The sequence below is a fragment of the Leopardus geoffroyi genome, chromosome X, assembly GCF_018350155.1.
Source record: "Leopardus geoffroyi isolate Oge1 chromosome X, O.geoffroyi_Oge1_pat1.0, whole genome shotgun sequence".
In the NCBI taxonomy this organism is placed as follows: Eukaryota; Metazoa; Chordata; class Mammalia; order Carnivora; family Felidae; genus Leopardus; species Leopardus geoffroyi.
Genome location: NC_059343.1, coordinates 54,168,495 through 54,184,285, shown reverse-complemented (window position 1 = coordinate 54,184,285; position 15,791 = coordinate 54,168,495).

Sequence of the window (15,791 nt, the reverse complement as noted above, 5' to 3'; positions counted from 1 at the left end):
GCTGCTGGGTCCATGGCTGACTATGTGAAAGCATGTGCTGATACTGGTATCCCACTTTACAATATGAACTTCTTTGCTGCCACTATAAGAGGGTACTAAAAAGGGCACTAAAAGAGTCCTTTTAAATCTAACATCAAATGCTTTGGTTATGGAAACATTGGCTATATGAAAAAAGACTGTCGAAAAATAAAGGACAAATTTAAAAAAGACAAGCATAATGTTAATAATATCAGTATTAATCATCTATTCTAAGTTAATGTCTCCCACTGCTTTATGCCTTCATTGTAAAAAAGGATATCATTGGGCTAATCAGTGTCATTTCAAATATCACAAAGATGGGCATCCTCTTCCATCTAATATTGATCAAAATCAGGGAAACTTCTCACAGGGCCTAGCTCAGGGCCCAACAAATAAAATGAGCTTTTATCCAGCCAGCAATTGGTCTCAACACCACAGCATCGATGGTCACAGACCTCCATCATGCAACAACTGGGAGTGCTGCCTTAGATCTCCCTGCTATAGACCCAGTTGTTTTACAGCATTCTTTGGGTGTCGTTAAAGTTAGAACAGGAATTTATGGGCCTTTGGAAAAAGGCATAATAGGTCTTATTTTTGGACTGAGTACGCTTACACTTAAAGATATTCATGTGCATCCTGGTGTTATTGACTGTGATTATGAAAATGAAATTCAAGTTATGATATCGGCCGATAACACTTATACTATTCAACCAGGAGATAAAATTGCTCAATTACTTACTCTTCCTTATATAGAGGGCCAAAACAATCCTGTTATCAGAACTGGAGGTTTTGGCAGTACTGGAAAACAATTATATTGGAAAACTTTTTTGAAAGATCCTCACCCCAAAATACGTCTTAAAATTAATAATAAATTTTTTATTGGATTAGGAGACACTGGAGCTGACATTACCATCGTATCTGAAAGGTTTTGGCCTTCATCTTGGCCTGTTGAAAACGTACATGTGGGGGCGCCTGGGTGGCGCAGTCGGTTAAGCGTCCGACTTCAGCCAGGTCACGATCTCGCGGTCCGTGAGTTCGAGCCCCACGTCGGGCTCTGGGCTGATGGCTCGGAGCCTGGAGCCTGTTTCCGATTCTGTGTCTCCCTCTCTCTCTGCCCCTCCCCCGTTCATGCTCTGTCTCTCTCTGTCCCAAAAATAAATAAACGTTGAAAAAAAATTAAAAAAAAAAAAAAAAGAAAACGTACATGTAATTTTTATAGGACTTGAATCCTTAGGGGAAATAAAAAGAAGTCAACAAATTATGAGATGTGAAGGACCCAAGGATCAGATAGCAACTCTTAAACCCTATGTGGCTAACATTGCCATTAATCTGTGGGGTAGAGATTCAAAAATGAGGTGCATATATTAATATCCCATCTGAATCTACTCAAAATAAAAATATAATGTGTGCCATGGGATATGACCCACTGAAGGGATTAGATAAAAATCAACAAGGTTTTAAAACACCCCTCGATATTTTCCCCAAACATAAAGCCACAAGGCTAGGATATCCAAATTTATCCTAGTGGCCACTGCCAAAGAACAAAAATATGTGCTGCCTTTAAAATGGCTTATTGATGAGCCCATATGGATAGAGCAGTGGCCGCTTTCTCAAGCAAAACTGGCAGCTTTAAACTCTTTACTTTCTGAACAATTAAAAGCGGGACATATTGAACCTTCAACTAGTCCCTGGAATTCTCCGGTTTTTATAATAAAAAAGAAATCTGGAGGGGCGCCTGGGTGGCTCAGTCGGTTAAGCGTCCAACTTCAGCTCAGGTCATGATCTCACAGTCCGTGAGTTCAAACCCCACGTCGGGCTCTGTGCTGACAGCTCAGAGCCTGGAGCCTGCTTCACATCCTGTGTCTCCCTCTCTCTCTGCCCCTTCCCTGCTCATGCTCTGTCTCTGTCTCAAAAATAAATAAACATTAAAAAAAAAGAAATCTGGAAAACAGAGAATGCTGACTGATCTCCGAACCATAAATAAAATCATGCAACCTATGGGGGGGCTCTACAGCCTGGCCTTCCGACACCTGCTGTTATCCCTCGAGATTGGAAAATTATAATTATTTATATTAAGGATTGTTTTTTCTCCATTCCCTTAAACCCTAAAGATTCAGAGAGATTTGTGTTCTCTGTTCCTATAATTAATCATGAGGAGCCCATAAACAGATTTCAATGGAAAGTTTTACCTCAAGGAATGTTAAATAGTCCTACTTTTTGTCAACTTTTTGTTGCAGAACCTCTCCAATATTTATGATCTCAGTTTCCTCATGCTAAGATCATCCATTACATGGATGACATCCTATTAGCTTTACACAAACGACATGATTTACATGTAGTCTTTTTAGCAGCTCAGGCAACCCTCTCAGAATATGGCCTCATTACTGCAGAAGACAAAATTCAATTTGAAGATCCCTTGTTCTATTTAGGTCAAAAATTAGTACAAAATTCAATAATGCCTCAAAATGTTCAAATTCTTAGAGATCGCTTGCATACTTTGAATGATTTCCAGAAGTTATTGAGACATTAACTGGTTACGTCCTACTCTAGGTATACCTACTTATCAACTGACTCATGTTTTTGGTGTACTTAAAGAGAATTCCAATTTAAATAGCTCTAGAAAATTAACTCCGGAAGCATCCCAAGAATTACAATGGGATGAATAAAAAATTGCTTCCAGTCAGCTTACTCAAGTTGACCCCTCGCTACCTGTTTCCTTGTTAATTTTACCATCACCTCATTCTCCTACAGGAGTACTTTGGCAGACTAATGGAATCATAGAATGGATATTTCTTTCCAACAAAGCCTTTAAAAAATTATCTACATATTTAGACAAATAGGAATGTTAATTTTTAAGGGTCGGGAGAGACTTAAGGAAATAACAGCCCAAGACCCTGAGACAATTATAGTACTTCTGTCTCATGCACAAATATCCATGGCATATCGGCAATGCATTTCATGGCAACTTGGAGTTGCAGATTATATAAGTCACATAGACAACCATTATCCTAAATCCAAATTAATTGAATTTATCAAAACCACCTCCTTTATAATGCCTCAAATTATACAATAAGTATCTGTAAATGGACCTAATTATTTTATAGATGGCAACAAATCTGGTTATTCTGCATATTATGGTCCTACTTCTAAATATGTAAAATCCCCATATGTTTCAATACAAACGGCTGAACCCTTTGCCATATTTTTAGGACTTAAGGAGTCCTAAGTTTCCTTCTCCATCAATATCTTAACAGATTCAGCCTATTCTAAACAAGTGACTGAAAATTTGGAAACCATTAATATTTATTCAGGTGGCTCAGAATTGTCTGACTTATTTTTTTCAAATCCAACATTGTCTCCAACACCGATCCCATCCTATATACATTACTCACATACGATCTCATTCTGGCCTCCCTGGCCCCTTGGCAGAAGGAAATGCTACAACGCATTCCTTATTGGCAACTCCTGTTATTACAGCACAAGATTTTCACAATCTGACTCATTTTAATGCTAAAGGGTTAAGTAAACACTTTTCTATTTCCCTTAAACAAACTAGAGAAATTATCACACACTGCCCCACTTGTGGGCCTATTGTCATTCTTCCATACTCTCAGGGGGTTAATCCCAGAGGTCAACAACCTAATTATTTATGGTAAATGAATGTTACTCATGTTCTGCAATTTGGTCCCTTGCATATGTACGTATATCAGTAGATACATATTCTGGTTTTATATAGGCTACGCCTTTATCAAGAGAAAAAAACGTCCCGTGTTATTCAGCACCTTTTAGAAGCATTTGCCAAGATGGGACTCCCCCGGAATTTTAAAACTGACAATGGCCCGGCTTATACTTCTCACACTTTTCTTATATTTTGCCAAAAATGGGGCATTCATCATACTACAGGCATTCCTTATAATCCACAAGGTGAAGTTATTATTGAACGTGCTAATCATACATTAAAGACCATGTTACAAAAACAAAAACAAAAAAAAACAGGGGGATATGGCCTTGAATCCAAAGAATCAATTAATGAAAGCATTATTTACACTTAATTTTTTGGATTTAAGAGGTGAACAAGAGCTCACTACAGCTGAAAAACATCACACATTCTCTGATACCAGACCCCTTTCACAACCAATATTTTGGAAAAATGATAAAAACCAATGATACCCTGGGTATGTTAAATTGTGGGGTCGAGGATTTGCTCTTGTGTCCACAGATAACGGGGATATCTGGCTCCAGCCTGGCAATTAACACCACGATATGAACAGATGGGTGAAGAGAAAACGAGTCGACAATTTTCGACCACTGGAGAAAGATATGGAAGAATTAAGCCTGGAACAAGAGATAAAAAGAAGAACTGAAAAAAAAACAACAAAAGCCAAACCTCTGACATGGGGACAGATGAAGAAGATGACTCTAGAAGCAGCACAGATCCTTCAAAAAACAGGAACACCTAAGACTTCTACTCTGTTTATTGCCATGATGTCGGTTTTTACTTTAACCGTGAGTACTAAAGAGAATCACACATATTGGGCTTATATTCCAAATCCACCTCTTAATAGATGATCCCTCTTTCCCAGTTTATGTAAATTATTCAGTCTGGTTGCCTGGACCTTATGATAACAGAGGCCCATTTAAACCAGAAGAAGAAGGAAAAGTAATTCCTAAGTATTCTGTAGGTGCAGATGGGCCACCTATATACTTTGGAACAGGCGAACACTGTGTTAGATTTCGTTTACAGGCATGGATAGCAAAAATGCCCAATGGAACTAATGTCTCTATATTGTACTTATTACAGGGAGTCTCCATGAGAAGTAAAAGTATTACATACAACCACCCTCCTAAATTGCCTCGATGTCAATTAAGGAAGATTATAAATCCTGAGGAATGGGTTAATTGGGAGCTCTATAGAGGAGAAGTTCATAGAGTTCTTAATACTTCCAAAGGAAGTGTCATTAATTGGGCCTCTGTAGGCTCTGCTCGGACCAATACTCCAAAACAAACTCCAATACTCCGATGGTGTTGATATCAAGATGACATAATTTCAGATGTAACATCTGAACCTATTGTATGGCATGAGGGAAGGATGACCTCCCCAGACCACGTTTACCTGATGGGCCAGTTCATTCAGAACTTTGGAAAATTGGCACTGGATTATTAGGCATGGCCACTTGGAAAGGCCACTTAATGAATACTTCAAATAAATTCTCCATCTCTTTTAGATTAAATGAGACTCATAAAATTCAAGCATGTGTCAGACTTCCTTTTCTGTTTATGTTAGGTTTGCCTCATTGGGACTTGCCATAATTGTTCTTTTTATACTTGTCTTAATTCTACTATTTATTTTAACCAGGAAAAACAAAGCTTATATATCCTTAAGGCACATAATGGGGGTTGGATGCCTGTAATCATGGATCAGTCTTGGCAACACTCCCCTGAAATGTATCTCATAGATGAAATATTGAAACATGTCTTACACTGCACCAGACAGGTTTGTAGCTTTACTGGTAACTGCTGTACTTGGGATTGTAGCTATTACAGCTACAGCAGCAACAGCCGGTTTTGCACTGCATCAGACTGTACAAACCACCCACTTTGTACAAGACTGGCATCAAAATTCAGAAAGGCTATGGAACAGCCAATGGCTGATTGATAGCCAAATAGCCAATTATCTGACTTGCAACAAGCTGCTCTTTTTCTAGGAGATCAACTGATTAGTTTACAACAACAGATAAAGCTTCAATGTGATTGGAACATAACCACTTTTTATGCCACCCCCCATGTATATAATAAATCTAAGATATCATGGGACCTGGTGCATCGACACCTTCTTAATCAAGGTAACACCTCTGCTGATATAGCTCAATTACAAAAGGACATTTATGAAACACTGAAAAATAAATGAGATGATTTCTGGTGCTCCTTATCTATCTGAGATAACTAATCGAATCTCGGAATTGAATCCAATGAATTATATAAAATCTTTAAGCTTTTCTGTGATTGGTATTTTTATATTAATCTTTGTCTTGTTACTTTGCATATACCTAGTCTGGAGAAGAGGACGGCAACAAAGACGAGAATATGCCTTACTAGCCTCTGTTTGCCCTCCAGCTTTGCCAAATGAAAGAAAAAAGGGGGAGATGTGGGAGATGCAGGAGAGAAGCATCAAAGGGAAAGACTTCAAAAAGGAAGGGCTGGAGAAGGTGCAAGGCCTTAGGACACAGCTGAACGAGGCTGAGGCTTATAAGGAACGCCTAGAGCCTTTAACATTGTTCAGGGCCAGATCTTCCTTCACATCTGACCCTTCCTAGTGTTATAGAAACCAATTAACTCTAAATTCAACCTTGAAAAGCTGAACCATTAGATTAACACACTTCCTTAGTTGACTTTATGCGCGTAGTCTTTAGCAATTATCCTAATAAAAAGAAGCTTCATTCTAGAGTCTGAGCCTCATTATGACTCGAATATGAGGACCTTCACTTAACTGCACTTTACGGACTCATCTTTTGCGACTCCAGCCATAATCCTTGTAACAATTTTTTATTCTGTTCTATTGACCTATTTGTCTGTTTTTGTGCCAGCACCATAATGTCTTGGTCACTACAGCTTTGTAATATAATTTGAAGTCTGGAACTGTGATGCCACCAGCTTTGCTTTTCTTTTTCAACTCTGCTTTGGCTGTTTGGGGTGAGGTCTTTTGTGGTTCCATACAAATTTTTGGATTGCTAGCTCTAACTCTGTGAAAAATGTTGGTATTTTAATAGGGTTTGCATTAAATGTATAAATTGCTGTGGGTAGTATAGATATTTTAACAATATTTGTTTTTCCAATCCATGAGAATGGAATGTCTTTTAATCTTTTTTGTGTTATCTTCAATTTCTTTCATCAATGTTTTATACTTTTCAGAGTACCGATCCTTTACCTCTTTGATTAGATTTTTTCATAAGTTTTTTTATGGGTTTTGGTACAATTGTAAAAGGGATAAATTCCTTCATTTCTCTTTCTGCTGCTTTATTATTGGTGTATAGAAATGAAACAGATTTATGTACATTGATTTTATATCCCACATCTTTGGTGAATTCATGTATTAGTTCTAGTAGTTTTTTGTTGAATTATTTTGGATTTTCTATATAGAGCATCATGTCTTCTGCAAATAGTGAATATTTGACATCTTCCTTGCTGACTTGGATGCCTTTTATTTGTTTTTGTTGTCTGCTTGCTATAGCTAGGACTTCCAGTAATATGTTAAATAATAGTGTTAAGAGTGGACATCCCATTTGTTCCTGACAGTAGGAAGAGTAGGAAAAGTTCTAAAATTTCCACCTTCGAGGATATTAGCTGTGGGGTTTTTATATATGGCCTTAATTATTTTGAGGTATGTTCCTTCTAAACCCACTTTGTTGAGAATTTTTAACCTGAGTGGATACTGTACTTTGTCAAATGTTTTTTCTGCACCTATTGAGAAAGTCATGTTTCTTACCCTTTCTTTTATGAATGTGGTGTATCACATTAACTGATTTGCAAATATTGAACCCCCATACAGGCCAGGAATAAATTTCACTTGATTGTGGTGGATGATTCTTCTAATGTATTGCTGAATGCTGTTTGCTAATTTTTGTAGAGGATTTTTTGCATCCATGTTCATCAGGGATATCAGGCTGTAGTTTCACTTTGTTTTAGTGGAGTTTTTCTCTTATTTTAGAATCAGGGAAATGCTAACCTCATAGAATAAGTTTGGTAGCTTTCCTTCCATTTCTTCTTTTTGGAATAGTTTGAGAAGAATAGGCATTAACTCTTCTTTAAAGGTCTGGTAGAATTCCCCTCTGAGGCCTTCTGGCCATGTACTTTTGTTTGTTGAGAGATTTTTGATTCATGATTCAATTTCTTTGTTGATTATCAGTCCATTCATGCTTTCTAATTCTTCCTGTTTCGATTTTGGTAGATTATATGTTTCTAGGATGTATCCATTTCTTCCCGATTGTCCAATTTGGTGGCATATTATTTTTCATAATATTCTCTTATAATTGTTTGTATTTTTGTGGTGTGGCTGTTAGTTGTCTTCTCTCATTTGTAATTTTATGTATTTGAGTCCTTTTTCTTTTCTTTTTGAGAAGTCAGGCATAGGGTTTATCAATTTTGATAATTTATTCAAAGAACCTGCTCCTGGTTTCATTGATCTGTTCTACTGTTATTTATTTATTTTTTTTAGTTTCAATATCACTTATTTTTGCTCTAATCTTTATTATTTCTCTTCTGTTGGTTTTATTCTTCTTTTGTCATAAATTTCCAGCTCCTTTAAGTATAAGCTTAGGTCTTTTATTGTAGATTTTATGCTTCTTTATGTAGGCCTGTATTGCTATATACTTCCTTCCTAGGACTGCTTTTGCTGCATCCCACAGGTTTTGAATCCTCGAATTCTCTTCATTTGTTGTCATCTATGTTATTTATTCTTTGACTTCCTGGTTAACTCACTCATTCTTTAATTGAATATTCTTTAACCTCCATGTATTTGTGGTATCTCCAAATTTTTTCTTGTGGTTGATATCATGTTATGTAGCATTGTAATGAGAAAAGGTGCATGGTATGATCTCAACCTTTTTTACATGTTGAGGCCTGATTTGTGACCTGTTATGTGATCTATTCTGGATTATTTCCTATGTGCGCTTGAAAAGAATGTGTACTCTGCTGCTGAATATATCTGTCAAGTGCATCTGGTTGAATGTGTCATTCAAAGCCATTGTTTCCTTGTTGATTTATTCCTCAGATGATCTGTTCATTGATGTAAGTGGGGTGATAATGTTGTCCCCCATTATTATTGTATAATTATCAATGCATTCCTTTATGTTTGCTATTAATTGTTTATATATTCTGTTGTTTCAAGTTGGGGGCATAAATATTTACAATTGTTAGATATTCTTGTTTGATATTTCTCTTTATTAGGATATATAATCTCTTATTACAGTCTTGCTTAAAATTCAAGTTTGATACAAGTATTCCTACTCCTGCTTTCTTTTAACATCCATTTGCATGATAAATGCTTCTCCATCCCCTTACTTTCATTCTGCAGGTGGATCTAGGTGTGACATGAGTCTCTTGTAGGCAGCATATAAATGAGTCTTGTTTTTTTTTAATCCATTTTGACACCCCATGTCTATTCATTGGAGCCTTTAGTCCATTTACATTCAGAATAATTATTGATAGATATGCATTTAGTTCCATCATACTACTTGTTTAATCATTGTTTCTGGAGATATTCTCTATTCCTTTCTATTCTTTGTCACTTTTGGTCTTTCCTTCTCACTCATAGAGTCCCCTTTAATATTTCTTGAAAGGCTGGTTTAGTGGTCATGAACTACTTTAGATTTGTTTGTCTGGGAAAATCTTTTTCTCTCCTATTCTGAATGATAACCTTTATTTATAGAATATTCCTGGTTGTAGATTTTTCCCATTCAGCACATTGAATAAACCCCACTCTTTTCTGACTTGCCAAATTTCTATGGAGAGATCTGCTGCTATCCTTATGGGTTTTCCCTTGTAGGTCAGGAATTTCTTTTGTCTTGTTGCTTTTAGGATTTTTTCTCTATCACTATATTTTGCAAATTTAACTGCAATATGTCTTCATGTTGCCCTGCTTTTGTAGATTTTGATGGGAGTTCTCTATGCCTCCTGGATTTGGATGTCTGTTTTTTTACCTAGATTAGGGAAGTTTTCAGCTATTATTTCCTCAAATAAGCCTACGTCTCCTTTTCTCTCTCTTCTTCTTCTGGGATTCCTTTGATATGAATATTATTATGTTTGATGGAGTCACTGAGTTCAGTAAGTCTATTCTTGTGATCCATCATTGTTCTTTCTCTTTTTTGTTCAGCTTCATTATTTTCCATAATTTTGTCTTTTATATCACCTATTCGTTCCTCTGCTCCTTCCATTCTTGTGTTCATTACATGCAGTCTTTTAAGAATCTCCGTTATTGCATTTTTCATTTCAGCATGACTATTTTCTAGCTCTTTTATCTCTGCAGTAGAGATTTATCCTATGTCTTCCATGCTTTTCTAGAGTCTAGATAGTATTGTTATGATTGCTGCTTTAAATTCTGGATCAGGCATATTACTTTTATCTGTTTTTATTAGATCACTGGTCGTGACCTTTTCTTGTTCTTTCTTCTGGGTTGAATTCCTTTGTTTTGGCATTTTGTATGTCTTTGCATTCTTCTCTGTGTTAGGAAAGCCTGTTGTATTTTCTGCTCCTGAGAGTATTGGCCTTATGAAGAAGTCATATAATGTCCAAGGCCTGGCACTTCAGGGAGTGTTTCTGGTGTGTGCTGCATGCATTCTGTTGCTGTGTTTTGGTACTCTACCCCTCAGGTTCATTGTCTGCAGAGGTTCTCCTTGTGTGCAGCAGGGAGTATTTGGACCTTGGCCAGAGTGTGGTGAGTTTTAACTAGGTGTGCTCTGGCCTGCTTGTTAAAAAAAGATCTGATGCTATTTCAACTAGAGCTGAATCTTTGAAGAAATTATGGTCTGTAGATGTGGTGTGTGCAGGTGTTTATGCTGGTGTTCTAGAGGAGGCACCCATTGCACTTGCCTTAGACTCACTTGCCTGACAGAAGCAGTACCAGAAGAGCACAGTAGAGTGGAATGTGTAAGTAGGTTGGGCAGTCAGCATTGATACTGGGATATTTAATGAAGTTGGTTTATGCTGAGGGGCAGGGGAGTGAATTGGCACCGGCCAGCTCCTTTGTCCCCAGAGGGGAGAGTCCATGGTTTTTCTCACGGAATTCCTCCCAGAAGAGTGAATAATTTATACTAGGCATTTCCCATATTGCTGTTTTTTCACTGTCTCTAGGTTGCCTTTCCTGCCTGGAGCAGTGTAGTGCCCTATCACAGCCAAGCCTTCTGACTTTTAAAACTCCAAACTTAGAGAACTGGTTTGGCGGTGATCTGCACTGGTCTTCTGGGGGACAACGGTCTCACCATACTGGGATTTATGCAGGTTTGATCTAGAAGGGCAGTTGTGCCAAAGCACAGGGGCATGAGTTTTGGTTCAAAGCAGGTTAACAAGCCAGTGTCTGGATGAGCCGCCCTCAACAGAGGGCTTATGCTGTGCTTATGCTGAGGAGTGGCAGAAGGAAAAGGCACCCAGTATCTCCTTTGTTTTCCAAGAAGCTTCTCTGTGAAAACCGCCTCTCACAGATGCAAGAAGAGTGAATAATCTCTCCCTGAGCACCTTAGGTGCTCCTTTTATTGTGCCTTCTGCCCTGAGTTTGCTTGCGTGAATTCTCTCCAAGAGTAGGACAGAGCCTTCAGGGCTCTATCCCAGCCAAGCTCTCAGATCTCTAAAACTCATCTTTGTGCCATGTTGGTTGCAAAAACTCACAAATTCAACTGCTCTCATTTTCCCAGCCAATGGCTTTGGGGAAGTGGTCTCCTTGTGCATTGCCCTGTGTGTTCCAGTCTCTCTTGACTTTCTCTGTGACCACGCTCCCTCCCCTCCAGAGCACTAATTTTCAAGTTCTCCCTCAAACCATATCTCTACACTTCTTATTTTTCTTGAGGTGGTTTCTTGTCTCCCTATACTTGTGCAGTTTGTTCTATCAGTTCTCAGGTCAATATCTTGGGTGTTCAGACTAATTTTATATTTATCTATCTGTGTTTAAGAAATGAGGCAAGCCTCCTGTCCTCATACTGCACTGCCATCTTACTTCCTCCATTCCTAGATATACATTTAATTTTATCTGATGTAATGTGCTCCAAACCCAGATTGAGGAATAAAGAACATGGAGCCAGTCTTTCACTTTAAATTAGTAGTTCTCTATTATTATGTATCAGAACCTTGGGTTTCTTTTTCCTGATTAAATCTTAGGGTCTACAAAATTAATAAAAGGATTCCATTGCATTATTTACCTTTAATGGCTAATTTGTGTGGGAAAGGTAACTCTGAAGAGAGATATCAATTACTTCTGCTTATTTGTTTAGTCAAGTCTCTCTCTTTGCCTGCTAGAGAAAATAAGGGAGTTCTTTTGATTGGCTTTAGGCAGGAAAGCCATGACTGTCTTCATATCCAAGTCATTTTAATTTATTTGCAACCTTGCATCAAAGCCATATGATATGGCCACAGTTACTAAAGCCCAAATGACAGGAGGACTTAAGGGCTTGTTAGTATAGCTGAATACTATGTGTTCTGAAGTTTTCAAATCTCAGAGTAAATGCCAAGGAATGAGGATGCATTAAGCAAGGGAGACAGAAACACAGGCTAGGAGGATACCCTAGGAGTTAACTTAGACAGAATGAATAGATCTTCATTTATTGAGCACCTAATATTTGTCAAACAATGTTTTAGATACTTGGGACATGGAAGAGAACAAAATACACAAATATCTGCTTTTTGGAGCCTTCATGGCATTGAAGAAGAAAAGACAATAAGAAGTAAAACTAATAAATAGATAAATTATATTTTACACTTGAAGATAAATTATTTGGAAAAATAAAATGTTAAAACAAGGTAAAGGGCATCAGAAGTGCTAGATATGGAGGCAGTTTACAGTATTAAATACAGTTGTCTGGTCTTAGTAGATTTCATTTGAATAAATATTTGATGGAAGGGAAGGAGCTAGCAATAAAACTGCCTGGGAGAAGAGCAATTCAGACAGAAAGAGCTTTCCAGGTAAATTAGGAGCATGCTTATTATGTACAAGAAACAGCAAGTGGACCACTGTGGTTGGAGTGGCAAGAGTGATGGAGATAATAGTAGAAGAATAAGTCAAAGAAGTAAAGCCAGAAAAAGGCATATGATAAATCCCATACGATGGGATTTTGATTTGTATTCTAAATGGGAAAGGAGCCCTTGCAGAATTTTGAGAAGATACCCACTCTAATCTGAGTTCTGCCACCGAAACTCTATGTAACTTCAGGCCAGACCTATCCCATAAACAAGACTCAATTTCTTCATTTTTGTCATAAGTGTGTTAGAACAGTCATTTTCAAACTCTTTCAAGCCCAATAATCATTTCTTAGAGTTTCTGATCACCTTCTCCAACCTCATGCAAAGGAATACCGTGTTTCCATTAAAAGTGAAAGAGTAGGATGGGGCGCCTGGGTGGCTCAGTCAGTTGGGCATCTGACTTCGGATCAGGTCATGATCATACAGTTAGTGGGTTTAAGCCCCGGGTTGGGCTCTGCCTTGACAGCTCAGAGCCTGGAGCCTGCTTTGGATTCTGCGTTTCCCTATGTCTCTGCCCTTCCCCCACTCTCACTCTGTCCCTCTCTGTCTCTTGAAAATAAATAAATTTAAAAAAAAAATTTAAAAAGGAAAGAGTGGGAGTGCCTGGGTGGCTCAGTTGGTTAAGCTTCTGACTCTTGATTTGGGCTCAGGTCATGATATCATGGTCCATTTACGTTCAAAGTGATTATTGATAGATGCATTTTTAGTGCCATTTTATTGCTTGTTTTATGGTTTTGGGATATTTTCTCTAATCATTTCTATTCTTTTCACTTTTTGTTTCTCCTTTCCATTCAAAAAGTCCCCTTTACATTTCTTGTAGGGCTGGCTTAGTGACTACAAACTCCTTTAGTTGTTTGGAAAACTCTATCTTTCTTTATATTCTGAATAATAGCTTTGCTGGATAAAGTATTCTTTTTTAATTCATACCTTTCAATAATCACTCTGAATGTAAAAGGACTAAATGCCCCAACCAAAAGACATAATGTATCAGAATGGATAAAAGAACAATGTCCATCTATACGCTGCTTACAAGAGACTCTTTTTAGACATGAGGACACATGCAGATTGAAAGTGAGGGGGTGGAGAACTATCATGCTACTGGAAGTCAAAAGAAATCTGGAGTAGTCACACTTATATCAGGCAAACTAGATTTTAAAACAAAGACTATAACAAGAGATGAAGAAGGGCATTATATCAAAATTAAGGCATGTATCCATCAAGAAGAAGACTATCAATTGTAAATATTTATCCCCCCAACATGAAAGAACACAAATATATAAATCAACTAATTAAAAACAAAAGCAAACTTATTAATAATAATACCATAATTGTAGGAAATTTAATACTTCACTTATAGAAATGGACAGGTCATCTAAGAAAATCAACAAGGAAACAATGGCTCTGAATGACACATTGAACAATAAGGACTTAAATATATTCAGAACATTTCATTCTAAAATAGAAAAATACACATTCTTCTTGAGTGCACATTCTCCAGAATAGATTAATATTGGTTCAGAAATCAGCCCTGAACAGGTACAAAAAGATTGAGATCATACCACACATATTTTCAGATCACAATGTTGTGAAATTTGAAATCAATCGCAAGAAAAAAATTGGAAAGCCCTCAAATACATGGAGATTAAAGAACATCCTACTAAAGAATGAATGGGTCAACCAGGAAATTAATGAAGAAATGAAAAAGATACATGGAAGCAAATGAAAATAAAAATACGATTGTCAAAACCCTTTGGGATGAAGCAAAGGCAGTCTTAAAAGGAAAATACATTGCAATTCAGTCCTATCTCAAGAAACAAGAAAGGCCCCAAATACACAACCTAACCTTACATCTAAGCGAGGTAGAAAAGGAGTAGCAAATAAAGCCCAAAGCAAGCAGAAGAAGGAAAAGAATAAAAATTAGAGCAAAAATAAACAATATACAATAAAAAAAAAACCAGTAAAACAGATCAGTGGATAAAGTATTCTTGGCCACAGATTATTCCCATTCAGAACTTTGAATATATTATGCCTTTCCCTTCTAGCTCTTCAAGTTTCTGTTGAGAAATCTACAGATAGCCTTATGGGTTTCCCTTGTAAGGTAAGGATTTCCTTTGTCTTGCTGCTTTTAGGATTTTTTTTCTTTATCACTATATTTTTCAAATTTATTTATTTATTTATTTATTTATTTATTTATTTTTATTATATGAAATTTATTGTCAAATTGGTTTCCATACAACACCCAGTGCTCATCCCAAAAGGTGCCCTCCTCAATACCCATCACCCACCCTCTCCTCCCTCCCACCCCCCATCAACCCTCAGTTTGTTCTCAGTTTTTAACAGTCTCTTATGCTTTGGCTCTCTCCCACTCTAACCTCTTTTTTTTTTTTTTTCCTTTTTTTTTTTCTTTTTTCCTCCCCCTCCCCCATGGGTTCCTGTTAAGTTTCTCAGGATCCACATAAGAGTGAAACCATTTGGTATCTGTCTTTCTCTGTATGGCTTATTTCACTTAGCATCACACTCTCCAGTTCCATCCACGTTGCTACAAAAAGCCATATTTCATTTTTTCTCATTGCCACGTAGTATTCCATTGTGTATATAAACCACAATTTCTTTATCCATTCATCAGTTGATGGACATTTAGGCTCTTTCCATAATTTGGCTATTGTTGAGAGTGCTGCTATGAACATTGGGGTACAAGTGCCCCTATGCATCAGTACTCCTGTATCCCTTGGATAAATTCCTAGCAGTGCTATTGCTGGGTCATAGGGTAGGTCTGTTTTTAATTTTCTGAGGAACCTCCACACTGCTTTCCAGAGCGGCTGCACCAATTTGCGTTCCCACCAACAGTGCAAGAGGGTTCCCATTTCTCCACATCCTCTCCAGGATCTATAGTCTGATTTGTTCATTTTAGCCACTCTGATTGGCATGAGGTAGTATCTCAGTCAGGTTTTGATTTGTATTTCCCTGATGAGGAGCGACGAGCATCTTTTCGTGTGCCTGTTGGACATCTGGATGTCTTCTTTATGTCTTCTGCCCATTTTTTCACTGGATTA